Raw genomic sequence first — 15,798 nt, 5'->3', positions numbered from 1 at the left:
CCAAGGACACCTCCTGGCTGGGCCATGGCGGGCAAGAATCCCTGAAAGTTGTTACCTGGCCCTGCTCTGCCATCAGTCTTTGTCTTCTCCTTGCCCCAGATGGCTGTGTCGGATTTCCAGGGCATCTGATGCCTTCCCAATGCTGAAAAAACTGCCCCGGACAGCATCAGGTCAAAGAATAAAACGAGCTTCCTTAGGAGATTCTGCTCACCTATTTCCTGAGGAACACGGTGCTCTCATTATGAGCTCGGCATAAGGTCTCTAGGGAAGAAGGGACGGCGAGGTGAACTCAGTCTTGAGTGAGCTGTGCACCGTGGGAGCCGAAGCAGGGGGCCTGGGCTGGGAGCCCTGGCAGGCAAGTGGTGGTGAGGTCCCACAGCCAGCTGCTTCCTTGCGGGCCATCTGTCGGATCCTCCTCATTTTTCACCAGAGGAAACTTGCCTGAGGTCAAACTGCGAAGCCACCAGGGATCACGCCTACATCTTGTGACTGGAGGGCCTGATGGGGGCAGGGAAGGCAAAACGGAACAGCCTTTCACCCCCTTGGGATCCCGACGCACAGACATGAGTCCGGGGGGACAGAAGCAGCCAGGATGGGGAGATGATTGCAGGTGGAGAGCGGCAAATGGTGCTCCTGGTGCCAGAAGTTCGTGGCAGAAGGACACAGAGGTGTGGGCACACCCCTTCGGCTTCCACTTCTGCCCCCGCCTTGGGGCAGCAGCCCAACCACTCTCTGCACCCCGAGACACCCCCAGGCCTTGTTCAGACAGGCCTCTGCTCAAATGTCACTCAGGCATAAGCTCTGCTCCAGAACCAAGTTTCTGTGCTAAGCAAGGTTCACAGGGTTGCCCTCTTTTGGGATGCCACCTGGTTTCAGGGAGTGTGGGGAGGAGGGACCAGGGGGCCCAGCTGACAGTTCCTTAGAGAATTGAAGTATCATAAATGCTTCTCCCAGTGTACCTCCTTCCCTGGGTGTGTTCACAGTTCCTCCCTCAGACTTTTCTGTAAAGCCTTTTCTTTTCTTTGTGCCCTCCTAGGGCAACTTAGATCCCCAAATACTATCCGATGCGATCTTTGTGCACAGGCATGTCGACCACCGCAAGGAAAATGGAATGTGCAAGTCCAGAAGATTCTGCCCTGCTTCCCTGCAGCCTGGAATGGTCCAAACCACAGAGACCCTCTTTCAGGGTCTCCTCTCCATGGTCTGCCAGCCGTCGTTCATTGTGTTGTCACCTCAGAAAGCTGATGGGGTAAACTGTGACCTATGCTTAAGTAAGGTACAAGGGGGCGGGGTGGGGGTGGGGGCAGGGGAGGAATTAACATTGCCTAAGGAGAGCACCATCCTGGACTGACACACGGGTCGTCCTGCCTCTAACCTTCAGTCCTAACACTGCTGTGATCCAGGTGGAGTCCCTCTGAGTCTCAGATACCTTGTTCAGAAGGTTGCTGAGAATGGTTAATAATCCTGCTCTGCCTACCTCACAGTGTTTTCTTAAATGAAGCACACTATCCAAGTGTTAGGTTACTATAATTAAATTGTGCACCTGGCCCCCAGCTTCCCAAGACAACCAGGCTTATGTGAATATAAATTAGCACTTTGAGGAACAGTTGGGTGATGTCTAATCTGGAACTGCTCTCAGCCCATGACACAGCAACTTTTACTCCTGGGTTGACATCCTGGAGAAGCAGCACAAGGAGGCAGGCTTACTGTGATCATAAAAACCTGGAATCCACCCAGTACCCATCAGGAGAAAAGATCGATTGTGAAATAGTTACACGGGGCAATACAGGACAGCAGTGAGCCGAACAAGGAGGGCAGCGTGCATGAGCATAGATGAGCCTCGTAAGCAGCATTGATGCAAAAAGCAAGCAGCAAAAGTCCTAACGTAGGATCCCAGTTATACAAGCTCAAAAACGTGAACATGGAGGTAATCGTTGCCCAACACTGCCCACTGCACTAAATACCACTGAATTTTACACTTTAAGATGGTTGGGTTTATGTTATGTGACTCTCACCTCAAAAAAATGTTTTAACTTGCAAAAGATATTATACCTTGGTTCAGAATATAGGAAGGGTATATAATCATATATATAATATATAAATATAATTATATATAATGAATGGGTGATAGACACTAAACTCAGCATAGCGGTTACCTCTCACAGGATAGGGAAGTTTCTATGATCAGAGAAAAGGAGCTTCGTTTACAGATGTGGTTTTATATCTTAAATTGGGAGGTGAGGACACACATTTCTTACATTATTCATTATGCCTTTATTTTCTGAAGTACTTCAAGATAATTCTTTTAAAAAGAAAGATAAGCTCACATTTAGACTTCCCCTGTCCGTCTTACAGAGAGGTGTCCAAGGGATGGGCACCACAGGGATGCAGGGGTTGCCATGGTGATGCAGCTTGCTGGGTTCCAGAATGATATTCCTAAATGGCTCCTGGAACATTTCCCCAGATGAGAGACTCATTCAGGTAAACTATCAGGTGCCTCCAACTGCCGTTTCTCTGAAAAGCAGGTTGGGTGGCTGGGAAGCTGAGGGGTCTGTGCTAGGCCATGTACCCCCTCCCAGCGAGGCCAATGCCCCCTTGCCCACGTGGCCTTGACCAGATGCACAGAGACAGGACACAAACAGGCCATATGTTGGAAAGATGCTGCGGCGAGCGTCGACTTGTTAGATGCAAATAAATGGTCCCTGACCCAGATAAACGAGCTTCAAATTTGAAGACACCAAAAGGAATTACAATGTGTGGGTTTTCTAGTAGAAGTTATGGAGCTGCCCATCTTCAAACTGTGCCCAGCATCCTGAGCCGTCCCCAGGGCCCTTGGGCCACAGCTGTGCATGGGGCTGCTGTGGGTGCCTCAGAGGGAGCGGTGGCCAGAGTCCTCAGGGTGTGGAGGGTTGCTGCCCAGCTGCTCTGCTCTCTTCAGCCTTCCCTCTTCCACCCTAACATCTTTGCATTATAACCTAAGCCCATCTGTGTTTGAGGCACTGGGACTGACAGGTGGAAGACATTTTTAAGTCTGGAAGCTCTTTGGGGCCTGGAGAACGCCATCTGGGGTAGGGTGGACCCTCTGGGTCCTGGTCGCCTCATCAAGATTGCTCCGTCTTTACTGTTGTCTCAAGCCGGACCCCACAGTTCTGTTACGCTCTACCGTTGAGCTCCATTATGGGACCTTTGAATTTGAGGTTGGGGTCCTGAGACACAGGGAGGGGATTCTGCCCGTTCTCAGTCACCTACCCCCCAGCCCTCCTGCACCAACAGTGTCTGGCATGACCTGTGTGTGCTCCCGGCACTGCGGTGGACAACTGGAGCTGGAAATGACGAGAAGCAGCATCGTTGCGGAGGCCTCTGTTGTCTTGGCAATGCAAGTGGTGTTTTCCACAAAACTGCAAATAGCCCACATGGTGTAAGAAAAAAAAAAAGTTTTTGTGCAGTTCTGGGTTCCTAAAACCCTTGGGATTTGTACGCTTCAGGATGGGGCCTGGTCACCAGCAACACCGCCCCTGTAGCTGGAGGGTTTAAACTTACAGTCCGGTCCCTGGACCTCTGGGGAGGGAGGGGAGGCCGGGGAGGGAGTCCGATCAGGCCAGTGATTTAAGCAATTGTGCCTATGTAATGAGATCTTGATAAAAATACCTCACCAACAAAGTTTGGGGAGCTTCTGAGTTGGGGGAGCACATCCACGTGCCGGGAGGGTGGCACACCCCAATTCCATGGGCACAGAGACTCTTGCATGATACCCTTCTGCACCCGTCTTCGTCTGGCTGTTCATTTGCATCCTTTATAACAGACAGCAATCATAAATAGGGCACTTTCCTGGGCCCTCGAGTTCTAGCAAATGATCAAAGCTGTTGGCGGCGGTCATGGACTGAGCAGAAGGGTGTGCAGTCTGAGCGCCCCATTTGCGGCTGGTGTCTGAGGTGGGGACAGTCTTGTGTGACTGCACCTCTTACCTGCGGGAGGTCTGCACTGACTCTCGGTACTTGGTGACAGAGTTGAATTGCTGGACCTCCAGGTGGTGTCAGAGAATGTGCTGGACCCCGCTTTTGTCTCTTCCCTTAACACCAAACACCTGCCACAGGAGACCAAGAGACGGTCTAGTGGAGTGACCTGCTTGGGTACATGGCTTGGCCCCTCGCCTCCCCTTCCCCCCATTTCTGTATCTATAAATCAAAGGGGAGGGATTACATAATCCCGGGGGGCAGGAATCTCAATTCTCACAAGCAGCCAGGTGATGCTCATGCACCCTGAAGTGTGAGAACCACTGCGCATCGCCTCCCTACTCATTAAAAATAAAAAAGCCTCCAGCTATGTATTTAGGAAAATTCCATCTTCCTTTAATCTTGCCGCTTCAAATAATTCAAACTCCTAAATTCCTGATGCATCAGCAAACCGTAATGAGTACGCGCCCGGGTTCCTTCCCTGCTGTCTGCCGAGACCCACCTGCAGGAACTGTCTCCGACTTTGAGAAGTCTTCAGAGGCCCAGGAGAGAGCTTAGGTAGGAAGCCCCTTAACGTTAAGCAGTCACTGGGAGAAGCAGCTGAAGGAAGGCCTGGGGAAGCAAGCAAGAAATTCAGACGACAAAATCCACCCAAGTCCCAGCAAACACAGCTGAAGACCCAGCACCGCGCTGCCAGGTTGGCAACAGATGGGGGCCCCACGTGTGTGCGCGCGCGCGCGCGCACACACACACACACGTGCTCACACCCGCTAAGCGGGGTTTGTAATGTGTCAGCAGGTTGCCCTGCAGCTTGGAGAAGCCCCAAGCCACCAGGGGTACAATACGCCTGTCAAAACAAGCCCCGCTCCCACCAGCCCCGCCCACACCGGGCCTTCCTGCCAACGTGAACTTTGCTGCTCCAGGCTTCTCCTCTCTCTTCTCCCTTCCTCTGATGATAGAAGGAAACTGTTCGTTGTTGGAAAATTTGGAAGCAGAAAAATCAAACAGAATTCAGATCTCTCATCATCTTACTAACAGAGCAAACTGCTACATTTCGGGATACCTTCAGACTTCTCCCCATGTTTTTAGGTAGTTTTTCATAAGGCCGTTAGAATTATACTCGTACCTGTGCAGCTCAACACAGAAGCTACTGACCACATACGGCTATTTAAAAAAAAAAAAAAAAAATTTTTTTTTTTTGAGTAGGCTCCCCACCCAAAGTGGGGCTTGAACTCACAACCCTGAGATCAAGAGTCATATGCTCTCCCGACTGAACCAGATAGGTGCCCCTAAATTTAAATTTTAGGTTCATGAGAATTCAAAATCCAAAAGAAAAAAAAAAAGAATTCAAAATTCAGTTTCTCAGTCACACTAACCAAAGATTTCCAAGTATTCAGTAGTCATATGTGACTAGTGGCTACAATCGTGGACGGTGCAGACACCCAAGATTTCCATCATCATAGAACTGTATTGGACTGAACTGCCCTGTGATATATGCCACGAGCATTTCCCCATTGATTCAAACATTCCTTTTATTTTTTTAAGATTTTATTTATTTGAGAGAGAGAGTGAGAGTTGGGGAAGGAGCAGAGGGAGAGGGACAAGCAGACTCCGCACTAAGCATGGAGCCCAATGAGGGGCTCAATCTCAGGACCCCGAGATCATGACCTGAGCCAAAATCAAGGGTCGGATGCTCAACCGACTGAGCCGCCCAGGTGCCCCTCAAACTGTTTCTTTGAGAAAACAGTTTTAACGGCTCTAGGATATGCCATCACGTGGTTGTACCATAATTTATTATACTGGTCTTCCACCATTGGTCACTGAGGTTACCTGCTTTCTGTTGTTAAAAATAATGCTGCGATGAACTGCCTTGTCCTTAGATCTTGATCTGCATCACTGGTTATTTCTAGATCACTTCTACAAGTGGAGTTGTCATGTCAGGGAAGGCACACATCTTCAGGGCCTTGAAATATAATGCCCATTTACCTCCCAGAAAGATCTCCCTCTCTCCAGCAAAGTGGTTGTGCGCCTCTCTTTCTATGTGAATCTTGTCTTCCTCTGAAAAGACAAGATTCAGCAAGGTTGCCCTGCTTGCCTGTCTCTGAGCATGGAGCCCAGTGCTTTGGGTGAGATGTGGCTGGAACTAGGAGGAGAATGGCCATCCCTGGAGAAGACTGGACTAGATCACGCCTAAGTGCCGAACCTTCTTTGGTACCAGCCCAGCCCAGCCCTGTCTCTGGAAGGGGCATTTGAACAAGACAGGCATGATGGTTAACTTTATGTGTCAACTTGACTGGGCTAAGGGATGCCAAGATAGCTGGTAGAATGTGCATGTAAGGGTTTTTTTCTGGAAGAGATTGCATTTGAATAGGTAGACTGAGTAAAGATCCTTGTCAGCAGTGTGGGTGGACATCATCCAATCCATTGAGGGCCTGGATAGAACAAAAGGAGAAAGGCAAATTTGCTCTCTCCTTGAGCTCAGACAGACATCCTTCTCCCACCATCCGTGCTCCTGGTTCTGGGAGATCTCCGGACTTGAACCGGACGGACATACACCGTCAGCTCCCCGCCAGGGTCTCCAGCCCACAGACAGCTGACTGTCTGTGGGACAGTCAGTCAAGTCCAAGGCTTCCAAGTCCTTCCAAGTAGGACTTGGAAGCCTCCCTGTCTCCTATTGCTTCTCCTTCTTTGGAGAACTGATGAAGGCAACAGGAATATGCCCCAGGACCTGATTCATCACAAACCTAGTTTTGTGGCACGTTCATCTGTGGGTTGCTCTGAACACTTTTTGAATCCAGTTAGCCTTACCTCTCAGGGCAGATGAGTTTTGTGCAGTTAAGAGATGTGCCTTCAAGGGGTGCCTGGCTGGCTCAGTCAGTAGAACGTGCTCTTCTTGATCTCAGGGTCATGAGTTCAAGCCCCATGTTCGGTGTAGAGCTTGCTTAAAAAAAATCTTTTTTTAATTAAAAAGAAAGAAAGAAAGAAAGAAAAGGTGGGGCTTCACTACCCTTCCTTTACACTTGCCCAGCGGTTCTGAGGTCTGGTGAACAAGTCCAAATTTGCCTTAAACTATTATTCCCAGCTGCTTGGCCTCCAATCTCACTCCCTCTCTGTCTTTATCTTCCCAAACTAAGGCTTCCCCTCCTTTTTTTTTTTTAAGATTTTATTTTTAAGTAATCTCTATACCCAATATGGGGCTCGAACCCACAAACCCGAGATCAGGAGTCTGGCACTCTACCAACTGAGCCAGCCAGGTGCCTCTCCCCTTCCTTTCAATGGCTTGCCGGCCCCCATTTTCATCTCAACCCCTTTGTGTGTTCTCCAGGTCTACCACCTTGACCTTGACCTGGGATCAGGCCCCAAGCGTCAGTTCTGGCACCCATTGTTTCTTTGTGAACTTTGGCTGCCTCACGCAGCCTCACTTTTGCTTGACAGTTACGAAGCCGCGCAGACTGGCCCATGGCAACTGCCTCATTCGGTGCGTCCCTGGACAAGAGGGAGCCAGTGAGGCTGGGGCAGCAGGAGAGCGGAGCGCATCTGGGCTTCTGTGCCTGCAGATGGCAAACGGGTTCACTGCCAACTACAGCAAGACCCCAGGCCCCCCAGGATGAGCTGGGCTTAGGCTACCCTGGGCCTCAGGGCTGCTGAAGCCTCCTTCCTTGGAGATGGCTAAACAAACGGATTATCTGGAAGGAAACCATTTAACACCGACCCAAGGGTCACCTAGGTGGCTCAGTCAGTTGGGGCATCTGACTCTTGGTTTTGGCTCAGGTCGTGATCTCAGGGTCATAGGATCGAGCCCCACATCGGGCTCCCTGCTCCACGGGGAATCTGCTTGAGATTCTCTCTCTCCCTCTCCCTCTGCCCCTCTCCCTGCTCTCTCTCTCAAATAAATTATTTAAATTAAATTAAATCAACTTAAAGGCGCATCCCTTTCACAAGCCTGAGAGGCTGGCAGCAAGAACAATACCCCACAATGCACAGAGCTCTCGGGCAGCCTCTCTCCAAGCTGAGTCACGGCAGTGAGTCTCCCTCAGGCTGCCGGTGGCCCAGGGGTTGCTATGTCCTTGTTCCCTAGTCTTGCTGGGGCCTGGGTTATTCAGCAGCCTAAAGCGACGTGCCCAGAGGCCAGAGAGTAAGAGGGGATCCAGCTTCGGCTCACCAAGGGAGCTTTCCCCGCTCCCCCCCCCCTCGCCACAAAAGGGAGACTCTGCTCCTCCTTACATGGGCTTTCTCCCCGGCAGGGCAAGAACTAGAAATCAGAAAACCTGGGTCCTAGCCCCAACTCTGTGGTGCTTTGACGAAGCCCCTTCCTCTCCCTGAGGGCTCCTTCCTGACAGGGCACGGTTTGGGCTGAGCCTTTCCCTCCCTGGAGTGTCCAGGGACACCGAAGGGGACACTGCGTGGGGTGCTGCCGGGATTCGAGGGGGAGAAAGCAACAGGAAGGGTTGTCCAGAAATCCTATCCCCACCTGTTTATTATTCTTCAGGCCTTTCTGCAAGCAACTCCCCAAATATGCCCAAGGGTCAGTGAGGACAGGAAAGTCAATAGCTGGTGGCTCCTTAAGGGCAGAAGAACCGGTAGGACTGTAGACTGGTTGACCCATTCTCCTCTGTGGAACGGCCCAGAACCCCAAGTGCGGGGAGAGGTGGCTGCTCCCTGCTCACAGCTGTTGCATCTTTGGAAAAGTATCCTTGGCCGAATGGGACCTCCTGGCCCAAATTACTCCCCACCCCACGCCAGGCAGTGGTCAGTGTGTAGCCTAACAGGCCACCCCCTAGGTGGGACCAGTTCTGAGGTGCAAGTCACTCCAGAGCTCCCCGGAGGCCAGGCTGAAGCTGGACCTCCCCGTTCTCTCTGGCCCCACTCCCCTTCTCTCAAGAAGCTCCTTTCAAAGAATCCCTGTCTCAGGCTCTGCTTTTAGGAAATGACAACCCCTATGATGTCTTGCACAGATTAGGTACACAATCAATATTTTTGCATAGGTGGCTATCACCCAGGGCCCCCCCCACCCCACCCCCCGCCACGGGTTTCCATCAGGATGCAGACTCCCAGCAGGAGTCTGGGTCTGATGCCTTACAATACCCCGAGAGATGGAGACATGGTTGAACGACGGAGGAAGACGCAGCCTTCTAAGGGAACAGAAGTAGACCCCCCAAATGGGTGGACCCAGGTGGCCCCAGCACCCTCTCTGAGCCCTCTTTGCAATTGCCCCATTGCCCAGAAAGAGATACTCAGGTCCCAAGAGGGGCGACTGGCCCAGGTGGGGGACATTAGAGCATGGCAGAGTCGGTGTTTGAATGCAGGCCTCCCCACTGAGGGTCTGCTTTCAGAAACCTTGGTTTGTCTCTCCCCAGGAACAGGTGGGGCTCAGGCTGCTGGACCCTGGAGGGGAGCCCCTTTCCGCACCGGCTTTGCTGCCCACACAGGCCCCCTGAACTCTTGCTCATCCTTCAAGCTCCTGTTTGAGCGCCGCCTCCTCCAGGAAGCCTCTGCCAGCACAGGCCGACCAGGAGGGCAGAGCCCATTTCCACTTCTCCATCCGGGTCTTCACTGTGTCTCCAGGTCTTAGCCTGACATTGGAGGGCTGCCCCTCAGCAAGCATCACTCCATCCCACTCGGAAGGTCTGTCATCTGGGTGATATGCAGCCTTGTCTTTCTAGAACCTTCCGCCAGACATTGCTCCCATCAAACACTGAGCCCAAGGGCTTTGTATAAAGAACTTGCCAGAGGTCACCCTCGAGGCCAGAACGTGGGCCAGCCTCCAGCATCTTTATTAGCCTCCCCTTCTCTCAGCCCCATCAGGACGGGTGGGGCCGCGGCTGCCTCCGGGGAGCAGGAGAAGTAGAAAGCTCCCGGCCAGGAAAGGCCGGCTGGTGGGCGGAGAGACAAGTCAGCGATTCGGACAGCAGCGTTTAACGGGTGTTTCCGCGCTGGGGGCCCCAGTAGCCCTTACATGCCCTGGATCCCAGGCCTTCCAGGACGTGGGAGCCAGGGCCACGTACTGCTCAATTCTCGGCGGTGGGGGTGGGGGCGGCTTTCACATAGAATGAAATAGGGAGGGGGCTCCCTGGAGCTGGGGGCCGCTTTGCTGCTTTACTAAAGCCTCATTTGACAGAGGGGATGAAAACGTGCTTAGAGTAGAAACACCATGCTGAAGTTCACAAGGCAGGACCAGAACCCAGGCCCTGCCCTGCCCTGCCCCTGGAGGCCAAAGGTGACAGGGAGGCCGGGTTCTTGCCAAAGTGCAGATCTCACTCCCTACCGTGAGTCCCTTCCTGTTTCCACAAGGGTCAGTCTCAGTCCCCGGGAGCAGGGAGACTTTCCCAGCGCCCCTGGGGGGCTGGGAGCCCGGCCTCCCTGCCTCGCTGAGAACCAGACCGCTGCTCTGGGGACTCGCAGTGGTGACCTCAGTGTGACAACAGCTCTTTCGGGCTCTTTACTAATTTAGAGAATGTATACTATTCAGGCGGGTGGCTTCATCCTCGGATTCAGAAACACAACGCCCTGGGGATTGTTTCCAGTGGACAGTGAAATTCCACTTGTCACAGTCACTGAGAACGCAGGCCTGTTCCTGGAAGAGGCTCTGGTCTCTGGGTGTTTACAAACATCCTAGAAGACCAGGAGGCTGGCGGCCAGGGCCCTCGGAGCCAGCCGAGGTGGGAGCCTGGGGTTCTGCCCAGCTCAGCTGTCCTGTTCTGGGAGCCCTTGGCAAGTCCCTTCCCCTCTGCCTCCTGCCTGCTGGGGGTGGGGCGGGGCGGGGGGCAGCGACCGGGTGGCAGGATTTGCGTGGGACTGGCCACAGGGCCTTACTCTGATGGCTGCTTGCTTGCATCTCCTGGGTGTCAGGCCCCAGAGTGTCTGTAGGAACCCATCCACGGTGGCTTGCATTTCCTAGGACTTGGCAATTGCATGTTTCCCTCATAAACTGTTATTAAAAAAAAGAAAAAAGAAGTTAGCCAAGAACAGGCAAACTCTTAGAGACAGAAGGTAGAATGGTGGTTGCTAGGGGCTGGGGAAGGAGGAGAAGGGGAGTTACGGTTTAATGGAGACATTTTGTTTGGGATTTTTTTTTTTTTTTTTTTAATTTATCAGAGAGAGGGAGAGCTCACAAGCAGGGGAAGCTGCAGGCAGAGGGAGAAGCAGGCTCCCTTCTGAGCAAGGAGCCCGATGTGGGACTCAATCCCAGGACCCTGGGATCACGATGCGAACCGAAGGCAGACGCTTAACCGACTGAGCCACCCTGGCGTCCCTGGGATGTTTCTGTTTGGGATGATGAGAAAGTTCTAGAGATGGATAATATGATTATACAAGACTGTGCATGAACTTCATGTCGCTGAATTGTACACTTAAAAATAGTTAAAATGGGGGACGCCTCGGTGGCTCAGTCATTAAGCGTCTGCCTTTGGCTCAGGTCATGATCCCAGGGTCCTGGGCTCGAGCCCTGTGTTGGGCTCCCTGCTCAGCGGGAAGCCTGCTTCTCCCTCTCCCACTCCCCCTGCTTGTGTTCCCTCTCTCTCTGTGTCTCTCTCTGTCAAATAAATAAATAAAATCTTAAAAAAAAAAAAAAAGATAAAATGGGGGCACCCGTCTGGCTCAGTCGGAAGAGTGTGTGACTCTTGATCTCAGGGTCGTGAGTTCGAGCACGACATTGGGTGTAGAGATTACTTAAATAAATAAACTTAAAAAAAACACAGTTAAAATGATGAATTTCCTGTTATGTATGTTTTACCACCATTTAAAAAAGTGTATACTGTTAAAAAAAAAAATGCCCAAGTAATGATGTTCATTTGAAAAAACATTGGAAAATAGAGAAAATAATTTTAATTACACCGAAACCCCATTCCCTCCTCCAAAAACAGTCTCCTGTGAAATCCCAATCCATGAAGACAGATAAAACCCTACTTATTAATCAACCTCCCAGTAGGCCATCTCTAAATATTACACATGGTGAACAAAATCTCACTCCCACCCCAAGATAGCCACGGCTGGTACTGTGCTATCTACCCTTCCACATTTTTTCCCAACGCAAATATATGACATAAATATAAATATGTGAATTTTTATGAAAATAGGATCTGACCATACTTACTCAGGAAGCCTATTTTTCTTCCCTTAACAGCATAGTATAAATGTATTCCCATGTCACTCTCTATCATTGGTGGTGACACCCAGGATGGGATTCTATCATGTAAATATTCCACGATTTAAGTGGAGCCCGTTATTGAATATGTAAGTCGTTCCCATGTTAATAAGGAGAGCTGCAAGTGATAGCCTTTCCATGTATATCTTTGGCTACTCATGAGTGCATTTTTAAAGATAAATTCCTGGAATTTTGGGGTCAAGGGGTCCCTGCCTGTTGGGGTTTTTTGCCTTGCCTTGCCAGATGGTATGCGGGAGCAATAGGTCATTTATAGCTATTCCCATGAACAGCAAGAGATGCCACTTGAGCTGAGTAAGAGGATTTCTGCCCTGGCCAAACTCAGCCATCGCCAGGATTCAGGCCTTAGGGCCCAGATGGGGAGCAGTCTGCAGGGCCAGGGGTCCTCCCATACACATCTGAACCCCCGGAATCTATGATTAGGTTACATTACAAGGCAAAAGAGGTTCTGCAGCTCTGATTAAATTAAGGATCTGGAGATGGGGAGGTTGTCCTGGATTACCTGAATGGACCCACGATAGTCACCAGGTTCTTTTAAGAGGGAGTCGGGAGGGCCAGAGCCAGAGAGGATGGGAGGATGGAAGCAGAGGTCAGAGTGATGCAGGGCCCCAAGCCAAGGGATGCAGGCGGTCTCTAGAAGCTGAAAAAGGCAAGGGAAGCTGTCCTCCCCTAGAGCCTCCAGAAGGAAGGTAGCCCTGCCAGCCAGTTTTGGACTTTCAGCCTCCAGAATTGTAGGATAAGAAGTTCGTATTGTTGGGGCGCCTGGGTGGCTCAGTTGTTAAGCGTCTGCCTTCGGCTCAGGTCATGATCCCAGGGTCCTGGAATCGAGCCCCGCATCAGGCTCCCTGCTCCGCGGGAAGCCTGCTTCTCCCTCTCCCACTGCCCCTGCTTGTGCTCTCTCTCTCGCTGTGTCTCTCTCTGTCAAATAAATAAATAAAATTAAAAAAAAAAAGAAGTTTGTATTGTTGGGGCGCCTGGGTGGCTCAGATGGTTAAGCGTCTGCCTTCGGCTCAGGTAATGATTCCAGGGTCCTGGGATTGAGCCCCACGTCGGGCTCCTGGCTTAGTGGGGAGCCTGCTTCTCCCTCTCCCTCTGCCTCCCCCCCTGCTCATGCTCGCTCTCTCTCTGTATCTCTGTGTCTCAAATGAATAAATAAAATCTTTAAAAAAAAAAAAAAGTTCGTATTGTTGTAAGCCACTAAGTGTGTAGGAATTTGTTCCAGCGTCAGTAAGAAACTAATACATCTATCTCCCTCCTGCCACCAGGTCCTGAAGCCACCTTGTCTAGGGCACGATGGTCTCCCTCTGTAGCCAGTCACCTGATGACCTGCACATCACCCCCTCTCCTAACCAGGTGCTTCTCAGGCAGAGCATACCGAAGGTTCTGTGAATGGGGGAGAGACAAGGAAGTGCCCTGCCCTAGCCCCTAGGGCCCACCCTCAAGGAGACTGTGGAATTACCCTCAAGGATACTGGAACCTGGACTTGCTTAAGGTCACAGGATAAGTCTGAAGTGATGCCAAGACAGAACCCCAAGGTCTCGCCTGGTGGGCCAGTGGGTTCCCCATCCACTTCACTAAGGTGAGCGTCTCTTTCTGTGCCAGGCTGACTTGCTGTCCCTGGGAGAGGTAGTCATTCACACTTTAGAGTAAGAAAGGACCTCTAGTCTGGGTACTCCCCCACCTGTCAATGTGATGTTACTACAGAGTAGTGGAACTCAACTCTTAAGTTGAAAACCAGCCTTGGGGTGGTAGTTCCTGGTCTCATCCACTCCAGAGTTCACAGGGTCCCATTGGCCACCCCCAACCCTAAAAGGTCTCCTTCAAACAAGCTCAGATCTTGCTCTCCGTAGGAAGCTGCTTAACCTAAGTGCCTGGCTCATGCGTGTGGCCATGATGGTCCCTGCTGTTTACAAAGCAAGGGTTCTTGCCAGGTCCAGTGCCCCAAACTTTCCCAGAGTCATTCAATAGAATCCTCTCAACCACCCAGGAAGTATTATCCTCCCATTTCACAGATGAGGAAACAGAGCCCCAGACAGATTAACTCATGCATGTGCACAAAATGATCCAGATGCAAGCAGCAGAGCAGGACTCAAACCAGGTAATCTAACTCCGGAGCCAAGAGCTGCCTGGGGTTGGCCTGTGGAAGCATTTTGTTTGGCTCACTCAGTCAACGTTTCAAAAGCCAACGATTTTATAAAAACATCTGGATTTCTAGATTCTCTTGAAAAATCTGATGCACCAACTGAAAGAACTCCCTATCGCCAAAGCAAGGTCAATACATGCAAGAAAATAAAGTAGTATTGGATTATAATCCAAGGTATAAAATTAATATCCACGAGTTCATACTGACATAAATAAATGAATAAATAAATGAAGAAGAGAGGAATTTCCCACAGAAGAATTCCAAATGTTTTTATGTAGATATTCTGCCCTCAGGAAATGGAGCATAAATCCTCATTCCTTCCAAAGAGAACAGAATAGAAAACCTGACAGACACTGTGTCAGCCACGTGATCAAGGTCAACATAATAGTGATAAGTTGTCCCGTTGACAGTATCTATCCTTGATATGTGGTGAGAATGACATTTTACCTCTGAGGTCGTCCCAAAAATCCATAACCCCAGTCTAACCATGAGAAAAACACTAGGCAAATCCCAGTTGAGGGACATTCCACAAAATCCCTGACCAATACTCATCAAAACTGTCAAGGTCATCAAAAGCAAGGAAAGTCTGAGAAATGGCCACAGCTCAGCAGAGCCTAAGGAGACATGACAGCTAAATGTAATGTGGGATTGTCTATGGGATCTTGGAACAGGAAAAGGACAAGGACAGTGGGGGAAAACTCAGGCAGTCTGAACAGAGTGTGAACATTAGCTAATGAGGATGTTACCAATGTTAGTTCCTCAGTGGTGACAAAAGCACAATGCTTTTGTCATTGTCATTTGTCATCAATGCATTTGTCACCGTAGGATTATCCCACGGTGCCCTCAAGTGCCCTGAAAGGCTCACTGTGTGCTCCTGGGCCAGGAGTCCCTCTGTTAGAGAGGTCCCTGGTTACCCTGGGTGGGGGTGGGGAGAAGGAGCCACCTCCCAGGCCTCTCTGCCTTCTAGACATGGCAAGGTCCAGGGGACAGAAGCCTGGGTGTCCAGAGACCTGAGTATGAAGCTTGTCTCTGTCCCGAATTACTCTGTAGCCAGGTCCAAATTCCCTTCCCTCCCAGTGCCAGGAACAGCAATAACCATTGTCTCCCTAGGGCCCTGGTCGGCCCTCAAGGATCTTCTCGGGGTGCTGGCAACTGCTCAGGCAACCCAGCTGTTGCTTCTCGTGTGAATTACTAGTCGTGAGGCCCCCAGAGCCTGTCCTCTGTGGGACTGAGTCATCCTGGGATCATTTGCCTGCTGGGGAATGGAGGATGCAGTTGTGGGGGGTGGGGTACAACACCCTACCCAAGGTGCTGGGTCCCTGCCTTGGAGTAAGTGAGGCTCTGGCCAGGGATCCCTTTTCCTGTGCTAAGGGATGAGTTAGAGACACCCTCCCCGAATAAGCAGCTGGAAGCCATTGTTGGGGACCAGATGGAGGCAAGGACTAGATAGTTTGGAGGTCATGACCCCAGCTGCACCCCTCCCCTGGGTTTCCATTTCCCTATACCCAGGGGTGTGGAGGGGTCTTTTCCCACTGCTAGCC

The 15,798-nt window shown here is 51.1% G+C and overlaps 1 non-coding gene across 1 annotated transcript; it reads right to left on the bottom strand.

The window, feature by feature from the left end:
- Positions 1–7,136: 7,136 nt before the first annotated feature.
- Positions 7,137–7,209, bottom strand: TRNAR-CCU. The gene has a single exon. It is a non-coding gene; the product is annotated as a tRNA-Arg (tRNA).
- Positions 7,210–15,798: the final 8,589 nt, after the last annotated feature.

This window comes from Neomonachus schauinslandi, chromosome 16 (genome assembly GCF_002201575.2).
Source record: "Neomonachus schauinslandi chromosome 16, ASM220157v2, whole genome shotgun sequence".
NCBI classification, from domain to species: domain Eukaryota; kingdom Metazoa; phylum Chordata; class Mammalia; order Carnivora; family Phocidae; genus Neomonachus; species Neomonachus schauinslandi.
This window is presented reverse-complemented; position numbering and strand designations above follow the sequence as displayed.